Raw genomic sequence first — 13,787 nt, forward strand, 5'->3', positions numbered from 1 at the left:
AAGAAGAAAACTCTGAACCAAAATAGAAAGTGATAATAACTGTGCCATACTTGTAGAGCATTATTTTGTTATTGGTCATTTGTTCACAGAATGTGGATGTTATTGGGAATGCTGGCATTCACTCTCCAACTCAACCGTCCTTGAACTGCAAAGATATTTAAGAATGAAACAAATTGGTGGATCTGGAATCATATGGAGCAGGTAGGGATGATAGATTTCTTCTTCAGCTGTGATTTTACATCTGTCCAGTAGTTTGTATTTACAGAAACCTGGTTTGATTCGTTTAAGTCCAGATCTATTTAATTAACACTCCATCCCTGCCCCCCACCCCCGATGGATTTCAATGTTTAAATCCAAGGTTCAGGAACGCGGCATGAGTCTTGTTGTTTAATGTTCATTTTATTGAAAGTTGATAGAACAAAAGGAAGTTGAAACAAACAGGTACAGAAATCTACTGCTTGAAGAAGGGAAACGAAAGAAAAGATGGTGCCTCACACAAAACAGCTACTCTTATAGCATAGGGATAAAGAAAATCCCATTCTAATCTATAGATAATAATAATCAAACTAGAAAATGCTTATTCAAAACTGCAGTAAAAATGTGAAAGTACTAGCCAATTAATGAAAGTCAAAAAAGCTAAACAGTCGGATCCAGCACCCCCTCCCTACCCCAGATGTCAAGTGGTTTGCAAACTCTTGTCACTGAATAGGTTGTCCAGCCCATTGGCTCTAGTCCAGTAACAACTGGTTCACCATTGAACCTCCAGCAAGAAGCAGTCTGCTAGAACACTCAGCGAGTTGAAAGGCATCGGTGGAAGGACTGGAACTCTTGAAGTTTCAGGTCAAAACTCCGCGTCTGTTGTTCCAGATGTCAGTATCATCAATCTCTTGTGTCATCATTGTGCCTCCATATAGAGTCAGAGAACGTACTGCAGAACACTACTGCACATTCTTAGCCACTTTACCAACTTGTGCAGTAAATTAGAAGGATCTGTGGGGATGTGAACCAAAGATTTATTATTCCTCTCAATCCCATTCTCCTGTCTTCTATCTGTAACGTTTGATGCCCTGACTAACCAAGAACCTTTCAATATCCACTTTAAATATACTTGGCCTCCACAGCCGTCTGCGACAATGAATTTCACAGATTCACCACGCTTGGGCTAAAAAAGTTCCTTCTCATCTCTGTTATAAATGGAAGTCCCTTTAATCTGACGCTATGCCACTGGTCCTAGACTTGCCCAATATGGGAACCGTCCCTAATACATCCACTCTATCTATGCCTTTCATATTCGATAGGTTTCAATGAGATCATTCCCCCCCCCCCACCCTATTCTTCTAAACTGCAGTGAGTACAGGTCCAGAACCTTCAAATACTCCTCGTATGTTAACCATTTTCAGTCCCAGAATTATTCTCATGAGCCTCCTCTGGACCCTCTTGAATGCCAGCACATCCTTTCTTAGATACGGGGCCCAAAAATATTCACAATACTCCATGAGCAGTCTGACCAATGCCTTATAAAGTGTCAGCATCACATCCTTGCTTTTATATTCTAGTCCTCTTGAAATGAATGTTAGCATTGCATTTGCCTTCTTACCAGTTAATCAACCTGTAGGTGAACCTTTAGGGAATCCTGCACAAGAACTCCCTAGTCCTTTTGCACCTCCGATCTTTGAATTTCTCCCCGTTTTAAAAATTACTCTTACCAAAATGCATGACCATACACTATACTCTATCTGCCACTTCTTTGCCACTCTCCCACTCTGCCCAAGTCCTTCTGCAGATTCCCTGCTTCCTCAACACTATCTGTATCTCCACCTATCTTTGTATCATCTGCAAACTTAGCCACAAAGCCATCAATTTTGTCATCCAAATAGTTGACATATAATGCAAAAAGACATGGTCGCCAAACTGAACCATGCAGAACACCACTAGTCACTGCAGCCAACCAATATAGGCCCCTTTATTCCCACTCCTTGACTCCTGACAGTCAGTTAGTCTTCTATTCATGCTGGTATCTTCACTGTTCTTATCTTAGTAAGCAGCCTCATGTGTATGAAAGACCTTCTGAAAATCCACCAATCACTGTCTCTCCTTTGTCTATCCTGCCTGTTATTTCCTCAAAGAATTCCAACAGTTTTGTCAGACAAGATTTCCCCTTAACCTAACTTATCATGCACCTTCAAGTAACCTGAAACCTCATCCTCAATAATGGATTCCAGTATCTACCCAACCAATGAAGAAGGTTAACTGACATATCATTTTTTTCTTCTGCCTCCATCCCTTCTTAAAGAGTGGAGCGAGATTTGCAATTTTCCACTCCTCCGGAACATTTCAGAAATGATTGATTCTTGAAAGATAATTTCTAGTGCCTCCACAATCTCTTAAGCTACTTTTACAGAGCTATGAGGTGTAGTCCATATGGTCCAGGTGTCCTCTCCATCTTCAGAACTTTCAGCTTCCTAAGCATCTTCTCTTTAGTAATAGCAGATATATTCGCTTCTGCCCCATGACACTCTTGAATTTCCAGCAAACTGATATTGTCTTCTACAGTGACGACTAATGCCAAATACTTATTAAATTTACCTGCCATTTCTTCATTCCCTGTTACTAGCACTCCAAAGACATTTTTCAGTATACAATATCCATTCTCATCTCTCTTTTACTCTTCATACTGCATCTCTAAAAAAAGTTTTATCCTCTTTGATGCTATTGCCTAGTATAGCTTCATTTTTCATCTTTCCCCCACTTAGTTGCCTTCTGTTGGTTTTTGAAAGCTTTCCAATCCTCTAAATTCCCACTATATGCCCTCTCTTTTGCTTTTATGTTGGCTTTGACTTCCCTTGTCAGCCCCAGCTGCCTCATCCTCCCTTTATATTATGAGGGGTGATTGATAAGTTCATGGCCTACAGTAGGGGACAATTTTAGAAAACCTAGCACATTTATTTTTCCTGCATTTACACACTTCGTCCAGCAGTCATGGAGCATACGGATCCCATCTTTGTAGAAATCGGCATCTTGGACCTCCAGAAGTGGCCCACAGCATGGGGTGATTGATAAGTTCATGGCCAAAGGTAGAAGGAGATGAGTTATTAACTTCAATCTTTCTGCATAATCACTCAAAGAGTTGAACTGCACGTGCATGTAACGAGAGCTGTATAACTCATAACAAGAGGAAAAACAAGGTGGATGAGGGAAATAAAAAGAACAAGGTTTTGCAAAGTACGCTGTTTATTTCATTCAGAGAGATACAACAAACCAGAAGAAGAAATATTTAGAAGGCGTATTCCCTGCTCTGTATCTCAAATATTTATACACTTGGTGGCCACCTATAAATTTGCTTGTTAATGCAAATATCTATTCAGTCAATCATGTGACAGCATCTCAATGCATAATAGCATGCTGATATGGTCAAAAGTTCAGTTCTTGTTTAGACTGGAGAAATCAGAATGGAGGAGAAACATGATCTAAATGACTTTGACCATGGAATGATTGTTGGTGCCAGATGGGGTGGTTTGAGTATCTCAGAAACTGCTGATCTCATGGAATATGCCTGCACAACAGTCTCTAGAGTTTACAGTGACTATTTAAAAAAAAAAAATCCAGTGAGGGTGGTTCTGTGGGTGAAAACAGCTTGCTAACAATAGACAATAGGTGCAGAAGTAGACCATTCAGCCCTTCGAGCCTGCACCGCCATTCTGAGATCATGGCTGATCATCTACTATCAATACCCGGTTCCTGCCTTGTCCCCATATCCCTTGATTCCCCTATCCGTAAGATACCTATCTAGCTCCTTCTTGAAAGCATTCAGAGAATTGGCCTCCACTGCCTTCCGAGGCAGTCCATTCCAGACCCCCACAACTCTCTGGGAGAAGAAGTTTTTGCTTAACTCTGTCCTAAATGACCTACCCCTTATTCTCAAACCATGCCCTCTGGTACTGGACTCTCCCAGCATCTGGAACATATTTCCTGCCTCTATCTTGTCCAACCCCTTAATAATCTTATATGTTGCAATCAGATCCCCTCTCAATCTCCTTAATTCCAGCGTGTACAAGCCCAGTCTCTTTAACCTCTCTGTGTAAGACAGTCCGGATATCCCAGGAATTAACCTCATGAATCTACGCTGCACTTCCTCTATAGCCAGGATGTCCTTCCTTAACCCTGGAGACCAAAACTGTACACAATACTCCAGGTGTGGTCTCACCAGGGCCCTGTACAAATGCAAAAGGATTTCCTTGCTCTTGTATTCAATTCCCTTTGTAATAAAGGCCAACATTCCATTAGCCTTCTTCACTGCCTGCTGCACTTGCTCATTCACCTTCAGTGACTGATGAACAAGGACTCCGAGATCTCTTTGTATTTCTCCCTTACCTAACTCTACACCGTTCAGATAATAATCTGCCTTCCTGTTCTTACTCCCATATTGGATAACCTCACACTTAATTACATTAAATGTCATCTGCCAAGTATCTGCCAACTCACTCAGCCTATCCAAGTCACCCTGAATTCTCCTAACATCCTCATCACATGTCACACTGCCACCTAGCTTAGTATCATCAGCAAACTTGCTGATGTTATTCTCAATGCCTTCATCCAAATCATTGATGTAAATCGTAAACAGCTGTGGTCCCAATACCGAGCCCTGTGGCACCCCACTAGTCACCACCTGCCATTCCGAGAAACACCCATTCACCGTTACCCTTTGCTTTCTATCTGCCACCAGTTTTCTATCCATGTCAATATCTTCCTCCCAATGCCATGAGCTCTGATTTTACCCACCAATCTCCTATGTGGGACCTTATCAAATGCCTTTGGAAAATCGAGGTACACTACATCCACTGGATCTCCCTTGTCTAACTTTCTGGTTACATCCTCGAAAAACTCCAACAGATTAGTCAAGCATGATTTACCCTTGGTAAATCCATGCTGGCTCGGCCCAATCCTATCACTGCTATCTAGATATGCCACTATTTCATCTTTAATAATGGACTCTAGCATCTTCCCCACTACTGATGTTAGGCTGACAGGATGATAGTTCTCTGTTTTCTCCCTCCCTCCTTTCTTAAAAAGTGGGATAACATTAGCCATTCTCCAATCCTCAGGAACTGATCCTGAATCTAAGGAACATTGGAAAATGATTACCAATGCATCCGCAACTTCCGGGGCCACCTCCTTTAGTACCCTAGGATGCAGACCATCTGGACCTGGGGATTTGTCAGCCTTCAGTCCCATCAGTCTACTCATCACCATTTCCTTCCTAATGTCAATCTGTTTCATTTTCTCTGTTACCCCATGTGCTTGGCCCATCCATACATCTGGGAGATTGCTTGTGTCTTCCCTAGTGAAGACAGATCTAAAGTACTTATATGAGTCCTGACAAAGGGTCTCGGCCCGAAATGTCGACAGTGCTTCTCCCTATAGATGCTGCCTAGCCTGCTGTGTTCTACCAGCATTTTGTGTGTGTTGTTGTTTTATTAAATTCTTCTGCCATTTCTCTGTTTCCCATAACAATTTCACCCAATTCATTCTTCAAGGGCCCAACATTGTTCTTAACTATCTTCTTTCTCTTCACATACCTAAAAAAGCTTTTGCTATCCTCCTTTATATTCCTGGCTAGCTTGCGTTCCTACCTCATTTTTTCTCCCCGTATTGCCTTTTTAGTTAAGTTCTGTTGTTCCTTAAAAATTTCCCAATCATCTGTCCTCCCACTCACCTTAGCTCTGTCATATTTCTTTTTTTTTAATGCTATGCAATCTTTGACTTCCTTTGTCAACCACTGTGGCCCCTTTCCCCCCTTTGAATCCTTCCTTCTCCGGGGGATGAACTGATTTTGCACCTTGTGCATTATTCCCAAGAATACCCGCCATTGCTGTTCCACTGTCTTTTCTGCTAGGATATCCGTCCAGTTAACTTTGGCCAGCTCCTCCCTCATGGCTCCATAGTTTCCCCTGTTCATCTGCAACACTGACACCTCCGATCTGCCCTTATCCTTCTCAAATTGCAGATAAAAACTTATCATATTATGGTCACTACCTCCTAATGACTCCTTTACTTCAAGATCGCTTATCAAATCCTGTTCATTACACAAGACTAAATCCAGAATATCCTTGTTCCTGGTCGGCTCTCGTACAAGCTGTTCCAAGAATGCATCCCTTAGGCACTCTGCAAACTCCCTATTCTGGGGTCCAGCACCAACCTGATTCTCCCAGTTCACCTGCATGTTGAAATCCCCCATAACTACTGCGACATTACCTTTGCCACATGCCAATGTTAACTCCCTAGTCAACTTGCACCCAATATCCATGCTACTGTTTGGTGGCCTGTAGACAACACCCATTAGGGTCTTTTTGCCCTTACTGTTCCTCAGTTCTATCCACACAGACTCTACTTCTCCTAATCCCATGTCCCCCCTTGCAAAGGACTGAATCTCATTCCTCACCAACAGGGCCATCCCACCCCCTCTGCCCACATTTCTGACCCTACGATAGCACATATACCCTTGTACATTCATTTCCCAGGTCTGATCTCCCTGCAGCCATGTTTCCGTTATCCCAACAACATCATAGTTACCCATTCGCACCTGAGCTTCAAGCTCATCCGCCTTATTTCTGACACTTTGTGCATTCAGATATAGAATTTTTAGCCCATTTCTCCTCTCTCTGTTTAAATTGCTGCCTATTGTGCTTAACCCAGCTCCCCGAACTCCCTTCGGGCTATATGCCCCTTGAATTTTGTTGTCCTTTCTAAATTTACTTATTCTTTCTGCACATTTAACTCCATGTTCCATCAGGCCATCCCTCTGTACATGTGTCCTCCTTATCACTTGTTCCGCCTCACCTTTCTCTACTATACACTTAATATTTCGGAACCGTGTAGTCCCCACCTGTCCTTTATTCTTCATCTCGCTATCCTCTCTCGCATTCTGGATCCCTGCCCCCTGCAAATTTAGTTTAACCCCCCCCCCCCAAGAAGCACTAGCAAACTTTCCTGCAAGAATGTTAGTACCGCTCCAGTTCAGGTGTAAACTGTCCCGTCGGAACAGATCCCACCTTCCCTGGAACAAAGCCCAATTATCTAAAAACCTGAAGCCCTCCCTCCTGCACCATCCTCTCAGCCATGTATTAATCTGTATAATCCTTCTGTTCCTTGCCTCACTCGCACGTGGCACAGGTTGCAATCCTAAGATTGTTACCCTGGAGGTCCTGCCCTTCAGCTTCGCACCTAACTCCCTGAACTCACTACGCAGGGCCCCCTCACTCATCCTACCCACGTCGTTGGTCCCTACATGGACCACAACATCTGGGTTCTTGCCCTCCCTCTCGAGAATAACAAGGGAGGGCAGAGGAGAATGGCCAGACTGACTCAAGCTGCCAGGAAGGCAACAGTAACTCAAATAACCATGTGTTACAACAGTGCTGTTGTAACAGTGGATGGGCCATGAACATACACTCAGTGGCCACTTTATTAGGTTGGTACCTAATAAATTGGCCACAGAGTGTATGTTGAAAGGCAAAACTGATAAGTAATGGCAATGACAGCTCAGGGCAGAGACTATGGCTAGAAGTAATCCACAACACTTGAAGAAAATTAGTTTGACTTATTCATGAGGAGAACCTGGAGATCAAACAAGTTCTTAAGCTTAAAGCGATGGACATGTGAGTCAGACAGAAGTGGAGAAACTCTGCAGGAAGATCTGTCATGCTACTCAGAGCTGTTCCAGCTCCAGAAAGAAAATTAATCTTTTAATGCTACTTTATGATTTCTGCTGCTATTTCTGAAAGATGAAAAGGTGACAGCCAATCAATAAAGCTATTAAAAACAAATTAATAAACTTATATGAAGATAGCTAATTAAGCAAGAAACGAAGTGAAATCTCAGCCTTTAATGTTCTGCACTGTCACTAATACCTTCAGCTTCTCATATTTATTAGTTTTTTCTGAATTACACAGTTGTGTCCTGCTTTAATTGCAAGCAGTAAATTTTTTCCCGTTTACACTTTCCTGAGATGTAGCGTTATTGATTCCTTTGCCTTTTATTTTCTTTCTTTCAGCCCACTTTATCAATCACTTCTGGTCTCCAATCCAAGGCAGACTTTCCTTCATTTTGTTCCTTCCCACCCTTCTCTGCAACTTAAAACATTATATCTCTGACATTCACTGGTTCTGAAGGAGGCTATATTGCTTTTTGGGTCCTTGTTGGCTCTCAGGAGGTAAACCCAATAGTCTCATTCCTCGTCTCCTTATTTCCCTGTACACACGTAATATATTCTCCATCTTCAACTCCCTTTTGATTTCTCCTGCTACACCAGACTAGTAACAGGTTGCAGTAGGGTGAGCATTTTCAGTATTTTCTGTATTAAGTTTCTAAAACCACAATTTTATGAAAAATATTATTGTATGTCCCATCCCATTAAATATGAAGCTCTATTCTTAGTCTAGTAAGACAAATTTGAAAAAAAAAAATTCCACAATCTTCCTGTCCAACTCATTCATTTACAGGTCCCTCTGGATTTTTATATTTCGTCTGCTTTAAGTTAAATTCTTTGAATTGCTCATGGTGATATCAAACTCCAATCTTCACTCTAGACAAAATAATTGCCCTTATGTTAGGTATCAGATCTTTCTTATTAAACCATGTACCTTCCATTTCTGATGAGCAGCTCTGGACTAGAATTTTAGATGGAGAGATCCCTGGAGAAATGAGGACCATGACAGCTTCATAGTTGGTAGGCTTAATGAGATGCTGCAAGTTCCTTTTGTGGTATATGAAGCACTGTGTCCCGGTGGATTGGAAGACAGCAAATGTCATGCTGCTTTTTAAAATCTATATGTTCCAGAGACAACATAGTATGTGTGGCTGATGGAAAAGGAGGAGGAGATAGAGCAAGACAAGAAGTTTTCAAGTAAGGGTTTTCACAGATATCTGTGCACAATGTTTACAGGCCTAAAAGATCTTTCACTGAAGCTCTGCTCCACAACATTACACTCCAATCCAGAAGTCGAGACAGGTTCTAATTCTCTTTTGCAGCCAAAAGACTCACATCACCAGGTTCAGGAACAGTTACTGCCCCTTAACCATCAGGCTTTTGAACCAAAGGGGATAAAAGGGAAGATAGAGTATGAAAGTAAATTAGCACAAAATATAAAAGCAGATAGCAAAAGTTTTTATAAATATATAAAATGGAAGAAGGTGGCTAAAGTCAACGTAGGTCCCTTGGAAGGCAATAAGGGGAATTTCATATTGGGTGATAAGGAAATAGCTGAGGCATTGAACGACTATTTTGTGTCAGTCTTCATAGTGGAGGACACGTCTAATATGCCAAAGAATTATGTTATGGACGAAATGGGAGGTGAGGACCTCAATAAAATCACTGTCACTAAAGAGATAGTGATGAACAAACTAGAGGGCCTGAATATAGATAAGTCCCCTGGTCCTGATGGGATGCATCCCAGGGTGCTGAGGGAATTGGCGGGGGTTATAGTAGACGTGTTGGTAATCATTTACCAAAATTCTCTGGACTCTGGCAGGTCCTGGCAGATTGGAAGACATCAAATGTCATGCCACTTTTTAAATAAGGATGTAAGCAAAAGACGGGCGACTATAGGCCAGTTAGCTTAACGTCGGTAGTTGGGAAAATGCTTGAAGCTGTCATTAAGGAAGAAATAGCGAAACATTTAGAAAGGAGTGGTTCCATAAGACAGACTTTCCATCAGAAAAGGAAGATCCTGTTTGACAAGCTTACTGGAGTTCTTTGAGGACATAATGAGTGCAGTGGATAGGGGGGAACAGATGGATGTTGTATACTTGGATTTCCAGAAGGCATTCGATAAGGTGCCGCACAAGAGACTTATAAATAAGATACAGATGTATGGAGTCGGAGGAAGTGTATTGGCATGGATAGTGGATTGGTTAACCAACAGAGGGCAGAGAGTTGGTATAAATGGGTGTTTCTCCAGTTGGCTGTTAATGGTGAGTGGGGTGCCACAAGGGTCAGTGCTGGGCCTGTAGCTGTTTACCATTTACATTGATGATTTGGAAGAGGGGACTGAGTGTAGCGGAGCAAAATTTGCTGATGACACTAAACTGAGTGGAAAAGCAAGTTGTACAGAGGATATGGAGAGTCTGCAGAGGGATATAGATAGGTTAAGTGAGTGGGCCAAGGTCTGGCAGATGGAATACAACATTGATAAATGTGAGATCATCCACTTTGGAAGGAATAATAGATGAGCAGATTAGTATTTAAATGGTGAAAGATTGCAGCATGCTGTTGTGCAGAGGGACTTGGGAGTGCTTGTGCATGAATCACAAAAAGTTGGCTTGCAGGTGCAACAGATTATTAAGAAGGCAAACAGAATGTTGGCCTTCATTGCTCGAGGGATTAAATTCAAGAGCAGGGAGGTCATGCTGCAGCTATACAGGGTACCAGCGAGGCTGCACCTGGAGCATTGTGTGCAGTTCTGGTCTCCACTTGAGGAAGGATATACTGGCTTTGGAGGCAGTGCCGAGGAGGTTCACCAGGTTGATTCCAGGCATCAAGGGGTTAACTTATGAGGAGAGATTGAGTCGCCTGGGACTATACTCTCTGGAATTCAGAAGACTGAGAGGGGATCTTATAGAAACATATACAATTTTGAAAGGGATAGATAAGATAGAAGTAGGAAAGTTTTTTTCCATTGGTAGGTGAGGCTAGAACGAGGGGACATTGTTTCAAGATTCAGGGGAGAAGATTTAGGACAGAGATGAGGAGAAACTGTTTTTCCCAGAGAGTGGTGAATCTGTGGAGTTCTCTGCCCAGGGAAGCAGTTGAGGCTTCTTCACTAAATATATTTAAGAAACAGTTAAATAGTTTTTTACATAGTAAGAGAATTAAGGGTTATGGGGAAAAGGCAGGTTGATGAAGCTGAGTTTACAGACAGATCAGTCATGATCTTATTGAATGGTGGGGCAGGCTTGTTGGGCTGGATGGCCTACTCCTGCTCCTATTTCTTATGTTCTTATGTTAACTTCACTCAACTTCACTTGCCACATCTTTGAAATGTTCTCACAATCAATGGACTCACCGTCAAGAACTCTTCATCTCATGTCCTCTATATGTATTGCTTATTTATTTATTATTTTTCCTTCCGTATTTATGTAATTTGTTGTCATTCGCATACTGGTTGAACACCCAAGTTGGTGTAGTCTTTCATTGATTCTATTATGGTTATTATTCTATGGATTTATTGAGTATGCCAGCAAGAAAATAAATCTGAGTTGCATGTTGTGACATATGTGTAGTTTGATAATAAATGTACTTTATACTTTGTAAAGACCAAGTTCATGGTTAGAACCCCATTAGAAATATAAACAATATTCCACACCCTCGTCTTTTAACAAAGTGTAATGTGTACTACTCGCAATAGCAACAGAATCTGCAAATCATACCAGCATTAGCCAAGCAATAGAAATATTCCTATTGCCACTCTTACAAACTCTATTGTTTTACACCAGTCAGTACCAACTAGCGATGGGTGTCAAGTGTCATTACTGGTACTTGAGACATCTGTGTACTGTGACTGCAGTGATTAAAAACTAAAACATTTTTGAAGATAAAAATTCTACCCCAAAGTTGTTCATCGGGAAAGGCAAAACAGTGTTGAAAAATATAAACACAAAGTACAATTAAGAGCAATTATTTGATCTGCCATCATGACTGTTTTTTTTGGAGCTGCTTGTTATTCCCATTGGTCAAGCTGAGCACAGTGACAACAGTCACAGCGCAGGGATGAGTGCTACACCTGCCCCTACAACTCCTCCATTCAATACTCCTAACAGTCCTTCACCTGCAAGTCTATGGGGGTTATCTATTGTATCCGATGCTCCTAGTTGGTCCTCCTCTACATCAATGAGACCCAATGCATATTAGGAGACCACCTTGTCAAGCACCTTTACTCTGTCTGTACAAAAGGCAGGATGTCCCAGTGGCTACCCACTTCAGTTCTACCTCCCATTCCAACATGATTTTCCTTGGCTTCCTCTAACTGCCATGCTGAAACTGAGCACCAGCTGGAGGAGCAACATCTCATACTCTGTCTGGGTAGCCTTCGACCTGATGGCATGAACATTGATTTCCCCAACTTCTGCTCACTTTCCCCCCCCTTTCTCTCTTTTTCCGTTCCCCATTCTGGCTTCCTTCTCTTCTACTCACCTACCCATTACCCCCCTCTGGTTCCCCTCCTCCTTCCCTTTCTTCCATAGTTCACTGACCTTGCCTATCAGATTCTTCAGCCCTTTATCTCTTCCACCTGTCACTTCCCAGCTTCTTACTTCATCTCCTCTGTCCCATCCATCCATCTTCCCCCTCACCTGGTCCCCTCGCAATCTTCTTATTCAGCCTTCTGCCCCCTTCCTTTCCCATCCTGATGAAAGACCTTGGCCTGAAATGCTGACGTCCATAGATTGCTGTCTGACCTCCTGAGGTTGAATTTCTTTATCTTCCTCCTTTTCACAAATACTACAATGACATTAACTACCTTCAAATCTGAGCAACTTCAGAGTCTAAGAAATGTTTAAACATTTCTACCAATGTAGCCATTACTTCTAGGGCCACTTCCTTAACTACTGTGGAATGCAGATCATGGAAATTGTCCTTAGTCGCAGCAAGTTTCCCTACACTATTTCCCCAACCATCTTGATTTCATTTAGTTCATCCTTCCCCCACCTTGCTAGGCCGTTTCACTCAATCCTGTTCTTCTCAACACTTCCGGGAGGTTATTTGTATCCTTTGCAATGACAACATCAAATTATGTATTAAGTATTTTCCCATTTCCTTGATTTCTACAATAAATTCCCCTACTTCTGATTTTTGTTTCTGTATTTGTCTTCATTAATCTTTGTGGTGCAGGCTTATCCTCATTACAGCAATGACAACTACCTTTCAATTACTACAATTGCTGTTAATTGCTATGAGACATCCTTAAAAGGTCATTGAAGTGCAAATCTTTCTTGTTGGGTAGTAACCTATGAGGTATTACAGTGTCTCAATATAGAGCGTTAAGGCAATGAGGCTGTACCTAATTTACTGTGGTCTATTTCTCATCGTCCGGTAGGTATAATTTGCTAACTGAATTGGAGGTATATGGAGATAATGATAATAAATTTTGAATCAATGACTGACAAAATAGAACTATATAAAGCCTTCCTAAACAGAACATAGGAAAGTGTAGGAATGCCTACCAGATCAGTCAGCATCTGTGAAGAGAATGTGTAGTGTGCTACCATTTCATATCAATTCCATTTATTCAGACTTGGAAAAATGAGAAAACTAATTTTTCTTCTTTGCAGAGAGGTGACTTAAAACACACTTCAACATAACACACACCTATTTTCTCACTTGATATCTTCCTTCAGCAGTTACTTGATGCCCAATTTCATTTTAAACTGCTACTTCATTTTCTATGGAATTACTTCTATGAATTCTCCAGCTGTCTCCACATTTTGTGAAGAGGTCTTTACCAAGCAAACCAAGCAGTGACTGCTTACATTTTTCAGCCTGATGTTGTTGCGCAGTGGCTGCTGCCCAGCAAGAGACATATTGAGCTGTTTCCTGAAGATCCATTTCCTGAGCCGCATGAATTCAGAAAAGGAGGAAATAACAAAAATAATAAAATCACGTTAAGCTAAATTAATGAGAAACTACTAATAGACGACAACCCATCTGTGGCATGAGGTGTAACCCAGAAAATGTCATCAAGTGGCAAAACTAACTTCAAAGCACAAGGATTATATACTCTGTAGCCAATTTCATA

Source organism: Hemitrygon akajei, chromosome 8 (assembly GCF_048418815.1).
Source record: "Hemitrygon akajei chromosome 8, sHemAka1.3, whole genome shotgun sequence".
NCBI lineage: Eukaryota > Metazoa > Chordata > Chondrichthyes > Myliobatiformes > Dasyatidae > Hemitrygon > Hemitrygon akajei.